This window comes from Schistocerca gregaria, chromosome 2 (genome assembly GCF_023897955.1).
Source record: "Schistocerca gregaria isolate iqSchGreg1 chromosome 2, iqSchGreg1.2, whole genome shotgun sequence".
Taxonomy (NCBI): domain Eukaryota; kingdom Metazoa; phylum Arthropoda; class Insecta; order Orthoptera; family Acrididae; genus Schistocerca; species Schistocerca gregaria.
The window spans coordinates 968,215,277-968,231,197 of record NC_064921.1 but is presented as its reverse complement, the minus strand read 5'-3'; the positions used below and the strand labels follow the sequence as shown (position 1 = coordinate 968,231,197).

General features: G+C 47.8%; 16 non-coding genes across 16 annotated transcripts; 3 read left to right on the top strand and 13 right to left on the bottom strand.

Moving 5' to 3' along the window:
• Nucleotides 1-718: 718 nt before the first annotated feature.
• Trnaq-uug (transfer RNA glutamine (anticodon UUG)) lies at nucleotides 719-790 on the bottom strand. The gene has a single exon. It is a non-coding gene; the product is annotated as a tRNA-Gln (tRNA).
• Nucleotides 791-1,346: 556 nt separating this feature from the next.
• Nucleotides 1,347-1,418, top strand: Trnap-ugg (transfer RNA proline (anticodon UGG)). Its single transcript has one exon. It is a non-coding gene; the product is annotated as a tRNA-Pro (tRNA).
• A 496-nt stretch (nucleotides 1,419-1,914) lies between these two features.
• On the bottom strand, nucleotides 1,915-1,986 carry Trnaq-uug (transfer RNA glutamine (anticodon UUG)). Its single transcript has one exon. It is a non-coding gene; the product is annotated as a tRNA-Gln (tRNA).
• Nucleotides 1,987-3,110: 1,124 nt separating this feature from the next.
• On the bottom strand, nucleotides 3,111-3,182 carry Trnaq-uug (transfer RNA glutamine (anticodon UUG)). The gene has a single exon. It is a non-coding gene; the product is annotated as a tRNA-Gln (tRNA).
• A 1,124-nt stretch (nucleotides 3,183-4,306) lies between these two features.
• On the bottom strand, nucleotides 4,307-4,378 carry Trnaq-uug (transfer RNA glutamine (anticodon UUG)). The gene has a single exon. It is a non-coding gene; the product is annotated as a tRNA-Gln (tRNA).
• Nucleotides 4,379-4,934: 556 nt separating this feature from the next.
• Trnap-ugg (transfer RNA proline (anticodon UGG)) lies at nucleotides 4,935-5,006 on the top strand. The gene has a single exon. It is a non-coding gene; the product is annotated as a tRNA-Pro (tRNA).
• Nucleotides 5,007-5,502: 496 nt separating this feature from the next.
• Nucleotides 5,503-5,574, bottom strand: Trnaq-uug (transfer RNA glutamine (anticodon UUG)). Its single transcript has one exon. It is a non-coding gene; the product is annotated as a tRNA-Gln (tRNA).
• A 1,124-nt stretch (nucleotides 5,575-6,698) lies between these two features.
• Nucleotides 6,699-6,770, bottom strand: Trnaq-uug (transfer RNA glutamine (anticodon UUG)). Its single transcript has one exon. It is a non-coding gene; the product is annotated as a tRNA-Gln (tRNA).
• A 1,124-nt stretch (nucleotides 6,771-7,894) lies between these two features.
• Trnaq-uug (transfer RNA glutamine (anticodon UUG)) lies at nucleotides 7,895-7,966 on the bottom strand. Its single transcript has one exon. It is a non-coding gene; the product is annotated as a tRNA-Gln (tRNA).
• A 1,124-nt stretch (nucleotides 7,967-9,090) lies between these two features.
• Trnaq-uug (transfer RNA glutamine (anticodon UUG)) lies at nucleotides 9,091-9,162 on the bottom strand. The gene has a single exon. It is a non-coding gene; the product is annotated as a tRNA-Gln (tRNA).
• Nucleotides 9,163-10,286: 1,124 nt separating this feature from the next.
• Trnaq-uug (transfer RNA glutamine (anticodon UUG)) lies at nucleotides 10,287-10,358 on the bottom strand. Its single transcript has one exon. It is a non-coding gene; the product is annotated as a tRNA-Gln (tRNA).
• A 1,124-nt stretch (nucleotides 10,359-11,482) lies between these two features.
• Trnaq-uug (transfer RNA glutamine (anticodon UUG)) lies at nucleotides 11,483-11,554 on the bottom strand. The gene has a single exon. It is a non-coding gene; the product is annotated as a tRNA-Gln (tRNA).
• Nucleotides 11,555-12,110: 556 nt separating this feature from the next.
• Trnap-ugg (transfer RNA proline (anticodon UGG)) lies at nucleotides 12,111-12,182 on the top strand. The gene has a single exon. It is a non-coding gene; the product is annotated as a tRNA-Pro (tRNA).
• Nucleotides 12,183-12,678: 496 nt separating this feature from the next.
• Trnaq-uug (transfer RNA glutamine (anticodon UUG)) lies at nucleotides 12,679-12,750 on the bottom strand. Its single transcript has one exon. It is a non-coding gene; the product is annotated as a tRNA-Gln (tRNA).
• Nucleotides 12,751-13,874: 1,124 nt separating this feature from the next.
• Trnaq-uug (transfer RNA glutamine (anticodon UUG)) lies at nucleotides 13,875-13,946 on the bottom strand. The gene has a single exon. It is a non-coding gene; the product is annotated as a tRNA-Gln (tRNA).
• A 1,124-nt stretch (nucleotides 13,947-15,070) lies between these two features.
• On the bottom strand, nucleotides 15,071-15,142 carry Trnaq-uug (transfer RNA glutamine (anticodon UUG)). The gene has a single exon. It is a non-coding gene; the product is annotated as a tRNA-Gln (tRNA).
• Between the last annotated feature and the right edge of the window lie 779 nt (nucleotides 15,143-15,921).

Below are 15,921 nucleotides of genomic sequence, written 5' to 3'. Positions count from 1 at the left end.
GCCATCACATACACTGGTCCTCAGCACAGCTCATGTTGTAGGAGTCGGATTAAGAAACCTCTTTCAGAATATGGTCCAGATTGGATGCTGCAACTAGCAAGTGCGGCAAGATCTCAGTAGGTGGCGGGGTGTACATCTGCTTCCTTGTGCGGCCTGTTGGTATAGGGGTATTATTCCTGCTTTGGTTGCAGGAGGTCCCGGATTCAAATCCAGGGCAGGCCCTACTTTTCACTTTCGCGACAACCAAGCAATACGATAAACTAGCGAGTCTCTGAAAGTAAGCCATGCAACAGGGCAAACTGCGTGTCGGGCCACCGGCCAATGATATTGGCAAGTGCGTCTTGTGAAAAGCAATCTACGAAGCAGGATTAAGCCGTCTTCGATTACTTATATCTATACCTAAAGACTGACACGTACAACGATTCGATTCGTTTCCCAGGAACTAGTACATCGCATGCACGTTTGTTAAATTCACGCGCATGCAGCACCCAAGACGGAGAGATGCTGGGGCAAGCAGCTGAGGTCGTCTTCTCGCAGTTGAACCCCTTACGTGCCGTTATTAATCCTAGTAGCAAAAGCATAAGCATTTGGAGCGTTCCCCATTCACGTGTGGACTGCTATTAACAATTTGCATTACATGATCCTAGCTAAAATTCTGGATATACAATTCCAACTACCAGCTCGTACACATTTCTAGAAACGATCGCAAAACAGAGTCAGGTTCCACCGAGACTCGAACTCGGATCGCTGGATTCAAAGTCCAGAGTGCTAACCATTACACCATGGAACCGGGTGCCTCTAGCAGACTTAAATTGAGCTGCATCTTGACATTAAACCGATAAGCTGCGATTTATTGCATGTAGCGTCCTCAGGAAGTGTTTGCGTGGCTAATGAAGCAACCAAGTAGGCTGAAAGTGGAGGGAGCAACTTGGAATGTAGCGAGAATTCGTGCCAGTATTCGTACATGAAATGATGTCTAAGGGTCAGGTAATCAAAATCGCGGAACAGCCACTTTCGTATGGTGGATGCCTTGTGCTGGAAGCAGCCTAGCTATGAAAACAGCTATGGACACAGAGTACTGTCGAAAAGTGCGAGATGTCACACAACGCCACGTAGTGGGCGGATGGTGCGTGACACGATAACATTTGCACTTCACACGATCGACATACTATCAAAAAACTCAAGCAGCTCTTTCAGCCATCACATACACTGGTCCTCAGCACAGCTCATGTTGTAGGAGTCGGATTAAGAAACCTCTTTCAGAATATGGCCCAGATTGGATGCTGCAACTAGCAAGTGCGGCAAGATCTCAGTAGGTGGCGGGGTGCACACCTGCTTCCTTGTGCGGCCTGTTGGTCTAGGGGTATTATACCTGCTTTGGGTGCAGGAGGTCCCGGGTTCAAATCCCGGGCAGGCCCTACTTTTCACTTTCGCGACAACCAAGCAATACGATAAACTAGCGAGTCTCTGAAAGTAAGCCATGCAACAGGGCAAACTGCGTGTCGGGCCACCGGCCAATGATATTGGCAAGTGCGACTTGTGAAAAGCAATCTACGAAGCAGGATTAAGCCGTCTTCGATTACTTATATCTATACCTAAAGACTGACACGTACAACGATTCGATTCGTTTCCCAGGAACTAGTACATCGCATGCACGTTTGTTAAATTCACGCGCATGCAGCACCCAAGACGGAGAGATGCTGGGGCAAGCAGCTGAGGTCGTCTTCTCGCAGTTGAACCCCTTACGTGCCGTTATTAATCCTAGTAGCAAAAGCTTAAGCATTTGGAGCGTTCCCCATTCACTTGTGGACTGCTATTAACAATTTGCATTACATGATCCTAGCTAAAATTCTGGTTATACAATTCCAACTACCAGCTCGTACACATTTCTAGAAACGATCGCAAAACAGAGTCAGGTTCCACCGAGACTCGAACTCGGATCGCTGGATTCAAAGTCCAGAGTGCTAACCATTACACCATGGAACCGGGTGCCTCTAGCAGACTTAAATTGAGCAGCATCTTGACATTAAACCGATAAGCTGCGATTTATTGCATGTAGCGTCCTCAGGAAGTGTTTGCGTGGCTAATGACGCAACCAAGTAGGCTGAAAGTGGAGGGAGCAACTTGGAATGTAGCGAGAATTCTTGCCAGTATTCGTACATGAAATGATGTCTAAGGGTCAGGTGATCAAAATCGCGGAACAGCCACTTTCGTATGGTGGATGCCTTGTGCTGGAAGCAGCCTAGCTATGAAAACAGCTGTGGACACAGAGTACTGTCGAAAAGTGCGTGCTGTCACGCAACGCTACGTAGTGGGCGGATGGTGCGTGACACGATAACATTTGCACTTCACACGATCGACATACTGTCACACAACTCAAGCAGCTCTTTCAGCCATCACATACACTGGTCCTCAGCACAGCTCATGTTGTAGGAGTCGGATTAAGAAACCTCTTTCAGAATATGGTCCAGATTGGATGCTGCAACTAGCAAGTGCGGCAAGATCTCAGTAGGTGGCGGGGTGCACACCTGCTTCCTTGTGCGGCCTGTTGGTCTAGGGGTATTATTCCTGCTTTGGGTGCAGGAGGTCCCGGATTCAAATCCCGGGCAGGCCCTACTTTTCACTTTCGCGACAACCAAGCAATACGATAAACTAGCGAGTCTCTGAAAGTAAGCCATGCAACAGGGCAAACTGCGTGTCGGGCCACCGGCCAATGATATTGGCAAGTGCGTCTTGTGAAAAGCAATCTACGGAGCAGGATTAAGCCGTCTTCGATTACTTATATCTATACCTAAAGACTGACACGTACAACGATTCGATTCGTTTCCCAGGAACTAGTACATCGCATGCACGTTTGTTAAATTCACGCGCATGCAGCACCCAAGACGGAGACATGCTGGGGCAAGCAGCTGAGGTCGTCTTCTCGCAGTTGAACCCCTTACATGCCGTTATTATTCCTAGTAGCAAAAGCATAAGCATTTGGAGCGTTCCCCATTCACGTGTGGACTGCTAATAACAATTAGCATTACATGATCCTAGCTAAAATTCTGGTTATACAATTCCAACTACCAGCTCGTACACATTTCTAGAAACGATCGCAAAACAGAGTCAGGTTCCACCGAGACTCGAACTCGGATCGCTGGATTCAAAGTCCAGAGTGCTAACCATTACACCATGGAACCGGGTGCCTCTAGCAGACTTAAATTGAGCTGCATCTTGACATTAAACCGATAAGCTGCGATTTATTGCATGTAGCGTCCTCAGGAAGTGTTTACGTGGCTAATGAAGCAACCAAGTAGGCTGAAAGTGGAGGGAGCAACTTGGAATGTAGCGAGAATTCGTGCCAGTATTCGTACATGAAATGATGTCTAAGGGTCAGGTAATCAAAATCGCGGAACAGCCACTTTCGTATGGTGGATGCCTTGTGCTGGAAGCAGCCTAGCTATGAAAACAGCTATGGACACAGAGTACTGTCGAAAAGTGCGTTCTGTCACACCACGCCACCTAGTGGGCGGATGGTGCGTGACACGATAACATTTGCACTTCACACGATCGACATACTGTCACACAACTCAAGCAGCTCTTTCAGCCATCACATACACTGGTCCTCAGCACAGCTCATGTTGTAGGTGTCGGATTAAGAAACCTCTTTGAGAATATGGTCCAGATTGGATGCTGCAACTAGCAAGTGCGGCAAGATTTCAGTAGGTGGCGGGGTGCACACCTGCTTCCTTGTGCGGCCTGTTGGTCTAGGGGTATTATTACTGCTTTGGGTGCAGGAGGTCCCGGGTTCAAATCTCGGGCAGGCCCTACTTTTCACTTTCGCGACAACCAAGCAATACGATAAACTAGCGAGTCTCTGAAAGTAAGCCATGCAACAGGGCAAACTGCGTGTCGGGCCACCGGCCAATGATATTGGCAAGTGCGTCTTGTGAAAAGCAATCTACGGAGCAGGATTAAGCCGTCTTCGATTACTTATATCTATACCTAAAGACTGACACGTACAACGATTCGATTCGTTTCCCAGGAACTAGTACATCGCATGCACGTTTGTTAAATTCACGCGCATGCAGCACCCAAGACGGAGACATGCTGGGGCAAGCAGCTGAGGTCGTCTTCTCGCAGTTGAACCCCTTACATGCCGTTATTATTCCTAGTAGCAAAAGCATAAGCATTTGGAGCGTTCCCCATTCACGTGTGGACTGCTAATAACAATTAGCATTACATGATCCTAGCTAAAATTCTGGTTATACAATTCCAACTACCAGCTCGTACACATTTCTAGAAACGATCGCAAAACAGAGTCAGGTTCCACCGAGACTCGAACTCGGATCGCTGGATTCAAAGTCCAGAGTGCTAACCATTACACCATGGAACCGGGTGCCTCTAGCAGACTTAAATTGAGCTGCATCTTGACATTAAACCGATAAGCTGCGATTTATTGCATGTAGCGTCCTCAGGAAGTGTTTACGTGGCTAATGAAGCAACCAAGTAGGCTGAAAGTGGAGGGAGCAACTTGGAATGTAGCGAGAATTCGTGCCAGTATTCGTACATGAAATGATGTCTAAGGGTCAGGTAATCAAAATCGCGGAACAGCCACTTTCGTATGGTGGATGCCTTGTGCTGGAAGCAGCCTAGCTATGAAAACAGCTATGGACACAGAGTACTGTCGAAAAGTGCGAGATGTCACACAACGCCACGTAGTGGGCGGATGGTGCGTGACACGATAACATTTGCACTTCACACGATCGACATACTATCAAAAAACTCAAGCAGCTCTTTCAGCCATCACATACACTTGTCCTCAGCACAGAACATGTCGTAGGAGTCGGATTAAGAAACATCTTTGAGAATATGGTCCAGATTGGATGCTGCAACTAGCAAGTGCGGCAAGATCTCAGTAGATGGCGGGGTGCACACCTGCTTCCTTGTGCGGCCTGTTGGTCTAGGGGTATTATACCTGCTTTGGGTGCAGGAGGTCCCGGGTTCAAATCCCGGGCAGGCCCTACTTTTCACTTTCGCGACAACCAAGCAATACGATAAACTAGCGAGTCTCTGAAAGTAAGCCATGCAACAGGGCAAACTGCGTGTCGGGCCACCGGCCAATGATATTGGCAAGTGCGACTTGTGAAAAGCAATCTACGAAGCAGGATTAAGCCGTCTTCGATTACTTATATCTATACCTAAAGACTGACACGTACAACGATTCGATTCGTTTCCCAGGAACTAGTACATCGCATGCACGTTTGTTAAATTCACGCGCATGCAGCACCCAAGACGGAGAGATGCTGGGGCAAGCAGCTGAGGTCGTCTTCTCGCAGTTGAACCCCTTACGTGCCGTTATTAATCCTAGTAGCAAAAGCTTAAGCATTTGGAGCGTTCCCCATTCACTTGTGGACTGCTATTAACAATTTGCATTACATGATCCTAGCTAAAATTCTGGTTATACAATTCCAACTACCAGCTCGTACACATTTCTAGAAACGATCGCAAAACAGAGTCAGGTTCCACCGAGACTCGAACTCGGATCGCTGGATTCAAAGTCCAGAGTGCTAACCATTACACCATGGAACCGGGTGCCTCTAGCAGACTTAAATTGAGCAGCATCTTGACATTAAACCGATAAGCTGCGATTTATTGCATGTAGCGTCCTCAGGAAGTGTTTGCGTGGCTAATGACGCAACCAAGTAGGCTGAAAGTGGAGGGAGCAACTTGGAATGTAGCGAGAATTCTTGCCAGTATTCGTACATGAAATGATGTCTAAGGGTCAGGTGATCAAAATCGCGGAACAGCCAATTTCGTATGGTGGATGCCTTGTGCTGGAAGCAGCCTAGCTATGAAAACAGCTGTGGACACAGAGTACTGTCGAAAAGTGCGTGCTGTCACGCAACGCTACGTAGTGGGCGGATGGTGCGTGACACGATAACATTTGCACTTCACACGATCGACATACTGTCACACAACTCAAGCAGCTCTTTCAGCCATCACATACACTGGTCCTCAGCACAGCTCATGTTGTAGGAGTCGGATTAAGAAACCTCTTTCAGAATATGGTCCAGATTGGATGCTGCAACTAGCAAGTGCGGCAAGATCTCAGTAGGTGGCGGGGTGCACACCTGCTTCCTTGTGCGGCCTGTTGGTCTAGGGGTATTATTCCTGCTTTGGGTGCAGGAGGTCCCGGATTCAAATCCCGGGCAGGCCCTACTTTTCACTTTCGCGACAACCAAGCAATACGATAAACTAGCGAGTCTCTGAAAGTAAGCCATGCAACAGGGCAAACTGCGTGTCGGGCCACCGGCCAATGATATTGGCAAGTGCGTCTTGTGAAAAGCAATCTACGGAGCAGGATTAAGCCGTCTTCGATTACTTATATCTATACCTAAAGACTGACACGTACAACGATTCGATTCGTTTCCCAGGAACTAGTACATCGCATGCACGTTTGTTAAATTCACGCGCATGCAGCACCCAAGACGGAGACATGCTGGGGCAAGCAGCTGAGGTCGTCTTCTCGCAGTTGAACCCCTTACATGCCGTTATTATTCCTAGTAGCAAAAGCATAAGCATTTGGAGCGTTCCCCATTCACGTGTGGACTGCTAATAACAATTAGCATTACATGATCCTAGCTAAAATTCTGGTTATACAATTCCAACTACCAGCTCGTACACATTTCTAGAAACGATCGCAAAAGAGAGTCAGGTTCCACCGAGACTCGAACTCGGATCGCTGGATTCAACGTCCAGAGTGCTAACCATTACACCATGGAACCGGGTGCCTCTAGCAGACTTAAATTGAGCTGCATCTTGACATTAAACCGATAAGCTGCGATTTATTGCATGTAGCGTCCTCAGGAAGTGTTTACGTGGCTAATGAAGCAACCAAGTAGGCTGAAAGTGGAGGGAGCAACTTGGAATGTAGCGAGAATTCGTGCCAGTATTCGTACATGAAATGATGTCTAAGGGTCAGGTAATCAAAATCGCGGAACAGCCACTTTCGTATGGTGGATGCCTTGTGCTGGAAGCAGCCTAGCTATGAAAACAGCTATGGACACAGAGTACTGTCGAAAAGTGCGTTCTGTCACACCACGCCACCTAGTGGGCGGATGGTGCGTGACACGATAACATTTGCACTTCACACGATCGACATACTGTCACACAACTCAAGCAGCTCTTTCAGCCATCACATACACTGGTCCTCAGCACAGCTCATGTTGTAGGTGTCGGATTAAGAAACCTCTTTGAGAATATGGTCCAGATTGGATGCTGCAACTAGCAAGTGCGGCAAGATTTCAGTAGGTGGCGGGGTGCACACCTGCTTCCTTGTGCGGCCTGTTGGTCTAGGGGTATTATTACTGCTTTGGGTGCAGGAGGTCCCGGGTTCAAATCTCGGGCAGGCCCTACTTTTCACTTTCGCGACAACCAAGCAATACGATAAACTAGCGAGTCTCTGAAAGTAAGCCATGCAACAGGGCAAACTGCGTGTCGGGCCACCGGCCAATGATATTGGCAAGTGCGTCTTGTGAAAAGCAATCTACGAAGCAGGATTAAGCCGTCTTCGATTACTTATATCTATACCTAAAGACTGACACGTACAACGATTCGATTCGTTTCCCAGGAACTAGTACATCGCATGCACGTTTGTTAAATTCACGCGCATGCAGCACCCAAGACGGAGAGATGCTGGGGCAAGCAGCTGAGGTCGTCTTCTCGCAGTTGAACCCCTTACGTGCCGTTATTAATCCTAGTAGCAAAAGCATAAGCATTTGGAGCGTTCCCCATTCACGTGTGGACTGCTATTAACAATTTGCATTACATGATCCTAGCTAAAATTCTGGATATACAATTCCAACTACCAGCTCGTACACATTTCTAGAAACGATCGCAAAACAGAGTCAGGTTCCACCGAGACTCGAACTCGGATCGCTGGATTCAAAGTCCAGAGTGCTAACCATTACACCATGGAACCGGCTGCATCTGACAGACTTAAATTGAGCAGCATCTTGACATTAAACCGATAAGCTGCGATTTATTGCATGTAGCGTCCTCAGGAAGTGTTTGCTTGGCTAATGAAGCAACCAAGTAGGCTGAAAGTGGAGGGAGCAACTTGGAATGTAGCGAGAATTCGTGCCAGTATTCGTACATGAAATGATGTCAAAGGGTCAGGTAATCAAAATCGCGGAACAGCCATTTTCGTATGGTGGATGCCTTGTGCTGGAAGCAGCCTAGCTATGAAAACAGCTATGGACACAGAGTACTGTCGAAAAGTGCGTGCTGTCACACAACGCCACGTAGTGGGCGGATGGTGCGTGACACGATAACATTTGCACTTCACACGATCGACATACTATCAAAAAACTCAAGCAGCTCTTTCAGCCATCACATACACTTGTCCTCAGCACAGCTCATGTTGTAGGAGTCGGATTAAGAAACCTCTTTCAGAATATGGTCCAGATTGGATGCTGCAACTAGCAAGTGCGGCAAGATCTCAGTAGGTGGCGGGGTGCACACCTGCTTCCTTGTGCGGCCTGTTGGTCTAGGGGTATTATTCCTGCTTTGGGTGCAGGAGGTCCCGGATTCAAATCCCGGGCAGGCCCTACTTTTCACTTTCGCGACAACCAAGCAATACGATAAACTAGCGAGTCTCTGAAAGTAAGCCATGCAACAGGGCAAACTGCGTGTCGGGCCACCGGCCAATGATATTGGCAAGTGCGTCTTGTGAAAAGCAATCTACGGAGCAGGATTAAGCCGTCTTCGATTACTTATATCTATACCTAAAGACTGACACGTACAACGATTCGATTCGTTTCCCAGGAACTAGTACATCGCATGCACGTTTGTTAAATTCACGCGCATGCAGCACCCAAGACGGAGACATGCTGGGGCAAGCAGCTGAGGTCGTCTTCTCGCAGTTGAACCCCTTACGTGCCGTTATTAATCCTAGTAGCAAAAGCATAAGCATTTGGAGCGTTCCCCATTCACGTGTGGACTGCTAATACCAATTAGCATTACATGATCCTAGCTAAAATTCTGGTTATACAATTCCAACTACCAGCTCGTACACATTTCTAGAAACGATCGCAAAACAGAGTCAGGTTCCACCGAGACTCGAACTCGGATCGCTGGATTCAAAGTCCAGAGTGCTAACCATTACACCATGGAACCGGGTGCCTCTAGCAGACTTAAATTGAGCTGCATCTTGACATTAAACCGATAAGCTGCGATTTATTGCATGTAGCGTCCTCAGGAAGTGTTTGCGTGGCTAATGAAGCAACCAAGTAGGCTGAAAGTGGAGGGAGCAACTTGGAATGTAGCGAGAATTCGTGCCAGTATTCGTACATGAAATGATGTCTAAGGGTCAGGTAATCAAAATCGCGGAACAGCCACTTTCGTATGGTGGATGCCTTGTGCTGGAAGCAGCCTAGCTATGAAAACAGCTATGGACACAGAGTACTGTCGAAAAGTGCGTGCTGTCACACAACGCCACGTAGTGGGCGGATGGTGCGTGACACGATAACATTTGCACTTCACACGATCGACATACTGTCACACAACTCAAGCAGCTCTTTCAGCCATCACATACACTGGTCCTCAGCACAGCTCATGTTGTAGGTGTCGGATTAAGAAACCTCTTTCAGAATATGGTCCAGATTGGATGCTGCAACTAGCAAGTGCGGCAAGATTTCAGTAGGTGGCGGGGTGCACACCTGCTTCCTTGTGCGGCCTGTTGGTCTAGGGGTATTATTCCTGCTTTGGGTGCAGGAGGTCCCGGATTCAAATCCCGGGCAGGCCCTACTTTTCACTTTCGCGACAACCAAGCAATACGATAAACTAGCGAGTCTCTGAAAGTAAGCCATGCAACAGGGCAAACTGCGTGTCGGGCCACCGGCCAATGATATTGGCAAGTGCGTCTTGTGAAAAGCAATCTACGGAGCAGGATTAAGCCGTCTTCGATTACTTATATCTATACCTAAAGACTGACACGTACAACGATTCGATTCGTTTCCCAGGAACTAGTACATCGCATGCACGTTTGTTAAATTCACGCGCATGCAGCACCCAAGACGGAGACATGCTGGGGCAAGCAGCTGAGGTCGTCTTCTCGCAGTTGAACCCCTTACGTGCCGTTATTAATCCTAGTAGCAAAAGCATAAGCATTTGGAGCGTTCCCCATTCACGTGTGGACTGCTAATAACAATTAGCATTACATGATCCTAGCTAAAATTCTGGTTATACAATTCCAACTACCAGCTCGTACACATTTCTAGAAACGATCGCAAAACAGAGTCAGGTTCCACCGAGACTCGAACTCGGATCGCTGGATTCAAAGTCCAGAGTGCTAACCATTACACCATGGAACCGGGTGCCTCTAGCAGACTTAAATTGAGCTGCATCTTGACATTAAACCGATAAGCTGCGATTTATTGCATGTAGCGTCCTCAGGAAGTGTTTACGTGGCTAATGAAGCAACCAAGTAGGCTGAAAGTGGAGGGAGCAACTTGGAATGTAGCGAGAATTCGTGCCAGTATTCGTACATGAAATGATGTCTAAGGGTCAGGTAATCAAAATCGCGGAACAGCCACTTTCGTATGGTGGATGCCTTGTGCTGGAAGCAGCCTAGCTATGAAAACAGCTATGGACACAGAGTACTGTCGAAAAGTGCGTTCTGTCACACCACGCCACCTAGTGGGCGGATGGTGCGTGACACGATAACATTTGCACTTCACACGATCGACATACTGTCACACAACTCAAGCAGCTCTTTCAGCCATCACATACACTGGTCCTCAGCACAGCTCATGTTGTAGGTGTCGGATTAAGAAACCTCTTTGAGAATATGGTCCAGATTGGATGCTGCAACTAGCAAGTGCGGCAAGATTTCAGTAGGTGGCGGGGTGCACACCTGCTTCCTTGTGCGGCCTGTTGGTCTAGGGGTATTATTACTGCTTTGGGTGCAGGAGGTCCCGGGTTCAAATCTCGGGCAGGCCCTACTTTTCACTTTCGCGACAACCAAGCAATACGATAAACTAGCGAGTCTCTGAAAGTAAGCCATGCAACAGGGCAAACTGCGTGTCGGGCCACCGGCCAATGATATTGGCAAGTGCGTCTTGTGAAAAGCAATCTACGAAGCAGGATTAAGCCGTCTTCGATTACTTATATCTATACCTAAAGACTGACACGTACAACGATTCGATTCGTTTCCCAGGAACTAGTACATCGCATGCACGTTTGTTAAATTCACGCGCATGCAGCACCCAAGACGGAGAGATGCTGGGGCAAGCAGCTGAGGTCGTCTTCTCGCAGTTGAACCCCTTACGTGCCGTTATTAATCCTAGTAGCAAAAGCATAAGCATTTGGAGCGTTCCCCATTCACGTGTGGACTGCTATTAACAATTTGCATTACATGATCCTAGCTAAAATTCTGGATATACAATTCCAACTACCAGCTCGTACACATTTCTAGAAACGATCGCAAAACAGAGTCAGGTTCCACCGAGACTCGAACTCGGATCGCTGGATTCAAAGTCCAGAGTGCTAACCATTACACCATGGAACCGGGTGCATCTGACAGACTTAAATTGAGCAGCATCTTGACATTAAACCGATAAGCTGCGATTTATTGCATGTAGCGTCCTCAGGAAGTGTTTGCTTGGCTAATGAAGCAACCAAGTAGGCTGAAAGTGGAGGGAGCAACTTGGAATGTAGCGAGAATTCGTGCCAGTATTCGTACATGAAATGATGTCAAAGGGTCAGGTAATCAAAATCGCGGAACAGCCATTTTCGTATGGTGGATGCCTTGTGCTGGAAGCAGCCTAGCTATGAAAACAGCTATGGACACAGAGTACTGTCGAAAAGTGCGTGCTGTCACACAACGCCACGTAGTGGGCGGATGGTGCGTGACACGATAACATTTGCACTTCACACGATCGACATACTATCAAAAAACTCAAGCAGCTCTTTCAGCCATCACATACACTTGTCCTCAGCACAGCTCATGTTGTAGGAGTCGGATTAAGAAACCTCTTTCAGAATATGGTCCAGATTGGATGCTGCAACTAGCAAGTGCGGCAAGATCTCAGTAGGTGGCGGGGTGCACACCTGCTTCCTTGTGCGGCCTGTTGGTCTAGGGGTATTATTCCTGCTTTGGGTGCAGGAGGTCCCGGGTTCAAATCCCGGGCAGGCCCTACTTTTCACTTTCGCGACAACCAAGCAATACGATAAACTAGCGAGTCTCTGAAAGTAAGCCATGCAACAGGGCAAACTGCGTGTCGGGCCACCGGCCAATGATATTGGCAAGTGCGTCTTGTGAAAAGCAATCTACGGAGCAGGATTAAGCCGTCTTCGATTACTTATATCTATACCTAAAGACTGACACGTACAACGATTCGATTCGTTTCCCAGGAACTAGTACATCGCATGCACGTTTGTTAAATTCACGCGCATGCAGCACCCAAGACGGAGACATGCTGGGGCAAGCAGCTGAGGTCGTCTTCTCGCAGTTGAACCCCTTACGTGCCGTTATTAATCCTAGTAGCAAAAGCATAAGCATTTGGAGCGTTCCCCATTCACGTGTGGACTGCTAATACCAATTAGCATTACATGATCCTAGCTAAAATTCTGGTTATACAATTCCAACTACCAGCTCGTACACATTTCTAGAAACGATCGCAAAACAGAGTCAGGTTCCACCGAGACTCGAACTCGGATCGCTGGATTCAAAGTCCAGAGTGCTAACCATTACACCATGGAACCGGGTGCCTCTAGCAGACTTAAATTGAGCTGCATCTTGACATTAAACCGATAAGCTGCGATTTATTGCATGTAGCGTCCTCAGGAAGTGTTTGCGTGGCTAATGAAGCAACCAAGTAGGCTGAAAGTGGAGGGAGCAACTTGGAATGTAGCGAGAATTCGTGCCAGTATTCGTACATGAAATGATGTCTAAGGGTCAGGTAATCAAAATCGCGGAACAGCCACTTTCGTATGGTGGATGCCTTGTGCTGGAAGCAGCCTAGCTATGAAAACAGCTATGGACACAGAGTACTGTCGAAAAGTGCGTGCTGTCACACAACGCCACGTAGTGGGCGGATGGTGCGTGACACGATAACATTTGCACTTCACACGATCGACATACTGTCACACAACTCAAGCAGCTCTTTCAGCCATCACATACACTGGTCCTCAGCACAGCTCATGTTGTAGGTGTCGGATTAAGAAACCTCTTTCAGAATATGGTCCAGATTGGATGCTGCAACTAGCAAGTGCGGCAAGATTTCAGTAGGTGGCGGGGTGCACACCTGCTTCCTTGTGCGGCCTGTTGGTCTAGGGGTATTATTCCTGCTTTGGGTGCAGGAGGTCCCGGATTCAAATCCCGGGCAGGCCCTACTTTTCACTTTCGCGACAACCAAGCAATACGATAAACTAGCGAGTCTCTGAAAGTAAGCCATGCAACAGGGCAAACTGCGTGTCGGGCCACCGGCCAATGATATTGGCAAGTGCGTCTTGTGAAAAGCAATCTACGGAGCAGGATTAAGCCGTCTTCGATTACTTATATCTATACCTAAAGACTGACACGTACAACGATTCGATTCGTTTCCCAGGAACTAGTACATCGCATGCACGTTTGTTAAATTCACGCGCATGCAGCTCCCAAGACGGAGACATGCTGGGGCAAGCAGCTGAGGTCGTCTTCTCGCAGTTGAACCCCTTACGTGCCGTTATTAATCCTAGTAGCAAAAGCATAAGCATTTGGAGCGTTCCCCATTCACGTGTGGACTGCTAATAACAATTAGCATTACATGATCCTAGCTAAAATTCTGGTTATACAATTCCAACTACCAGCTCGTACACATTTCTAGAAACGATCGCAAAACAGAGTCAGGTTCCACCGAGACTCGAACTCGGATCGCTGGATTCAAAGTCCAGAGTGCTAACCATTACACCATGGAACCGGGTGCCTCTAGCAGACTTAAATTGAGCTGCATCTTCACATTAAACCGATAAGCTGCGATTTATTGCATGTAGCGTCCTCAGGAAGTGTTTGCGTGGCTAATGAAGCAACCAAGTAGGCTGAAAGTGGAGGGAGCAACTTGGAATGTAGCGAGAATTCGTGCCAGTATTCGTACATGAAATGATGTCTAAGGGTCAGGTAATCAAAATCGCGGAACAGCCACTTTCGTATGGTGGATGCCTTGTGCTGGAAGCAGCCTAGCTATGAAAACAGCTATGGACACAGAGTACTGTCGAAAAGTGCGTGCTGTCACACAACGCCACGTAGTGGGCGGATGGTGCGTGACACGATAACATTTGCATTTCACACGATCGACATACTATCAAAAAACTCAAGCAGCTCTTTCAGCCATCACATACACTTGTCCTCAGCACAGCTCATGTTGTAGGAGTCGGATTAAGAAACATCTTTGAGAATATGGTCCAGATTGGATGCTGCAACTAGCAAGTGCAGCAAGATCTCAGTAGGTGGCGGGGTGCACACCTGCTTCCTTGTGCGGCCTGTTGGTCTAGGGGTATTATACCTGCTTTGGGTGCAGGAGGTCCCGGGTTCAAATCCCGGGAAGGCCCTACTTTTCACTTTCGCGACAACCAAGCAATACGATAAACTAGCGAGTCTCTGAAAGTAAGCCATGCAACAGGGCAAACTGCGTGTCGGGCCACCGGCCAATGATATTGGCAAGTGCGTCTTGTGAAAAGGAATCTACGAAGCAGGATTAAGCCGTCTTCGATTACTTATATCTATACCTAAAGACTGACACGTACAACGATTCGATTCGTTTCCCAGGAACTAGTACATCGCATGCACGTTTGTTAAATTCACGCGCATGCAGCACCCAAGACGGAGACATGCTGGGGCAAGCAGCTGAGGTCGTCTTCTCGCAGTTGAACCCCTTACGTGCCGTTATTAATCCTAGTAGCAAAAGCTTAAGCATTTGGAGCGTTCCCCATTCACGTGTGGACTGCTATTAACAATTTGCATTACATGATCCTAGCTAAAATTCTGGTTATACAATTCCAACTACCAGCTCGTACACATTTCTAGAAACGATCGCAAAACAGAGTCAGGTTCCACCAAGACTCGAACTCGGATCGCTGGATTCAAAGTCCAGAGTGCTAACCATTACACCATGGAACCGGGTGCCTCTAGCAGACTTAAATTGAGCAGCATCTTGACATTAAACCGATAAGCTGCGATTTATTGCATGTAGCGTCCTCAGGAAGTGTTTGCGTGGCTAATGACGCAACCAAGTAGGCTGAAAGTGGAGGGAGCAACTTGGAATGTAGCGAGAATTCGTGCCAGTATTCGTACATGAAATGATGTCTAAGGGTCAGGTAATCAAAATCGCGGAACAGCCACTTTCGTATGGTGGATGCCTTGTGTTGGAAGCAGCCTAGCTATGAAAACAGCTATGGACACAGAGTACTGTCGAAAAGTGCGTGCTGTCACGCAACGCTACGTAGTGGGCGGATGGTGCGTGACACGATAACATTTGCACTTCACACGATCGACATACTGTCACACAACTCAAGCAGCTCTTTCAGCCATCACATACACTGGTCCTCAGCACAGCTCATGTTGTAGGAGTCGGATTAAGAAACCTCTTTCAGAATATGGTCCAGATTGGATGCTGCAACTAGCAAGTGCGGCAAGATTTCAGTAGGTGGCGGGGTGCACACCTGCTTCCTTGTGCGGCCTGTTGGTCTAGGGGTATTATTCCTGCTTTGGGTGCAGGAGGTCCCGGATTCAAATCCCGGGCAGGCCCTACTTTTCACTTTCGCGACAACCAAGCAATACGATAAACTAGCGAGTCTCTGAAAGTAAGCCATGCAACAGGGCAAACTGCGTGTCGGGCCACCGGCCAATGATATTGGCAAGTGCGTCTTGTGAAAAGCAATCTACGGAGCAGGATTAAG